We start from the raw sequence: 290 nt of genomic DNA on the forward strand, positions 1-290 counted from the left end.
AATATAAATATAAATATAAATATAAATATAAATATAAATATAAATATAAATATAAATATAAATATAAGTAAATATATATTAAAATATATAAATATAAACAAATATATAATAAAGTATATAAACGTAAACTAAAATATAGTTCTATAATACATTTATTTCTTTATATAAATAAAACCCATAAACATACTAATTTATTTATTTACATTAATATATATATATACATATATATATATATAAATATATATATCTATATATATATATATGTATATATATATATATATATATATATA

The sequence above is a fragment of the Eimeria mitis genome, genomic scaffold (assembly GCF_000499745.2).
Source record: "Eimeria mitis Houghton genomic scaffold, Emh_scaff1306, whole genome shotgun sequence".
In the NCBI taxonomy this organism is placed as follows: domain Eukaryota; phylum Apicomplexa; class Conoidasida; order Eucoccidiorida; family Eimeriidae; genus Eimeria; species Eimeria mitis.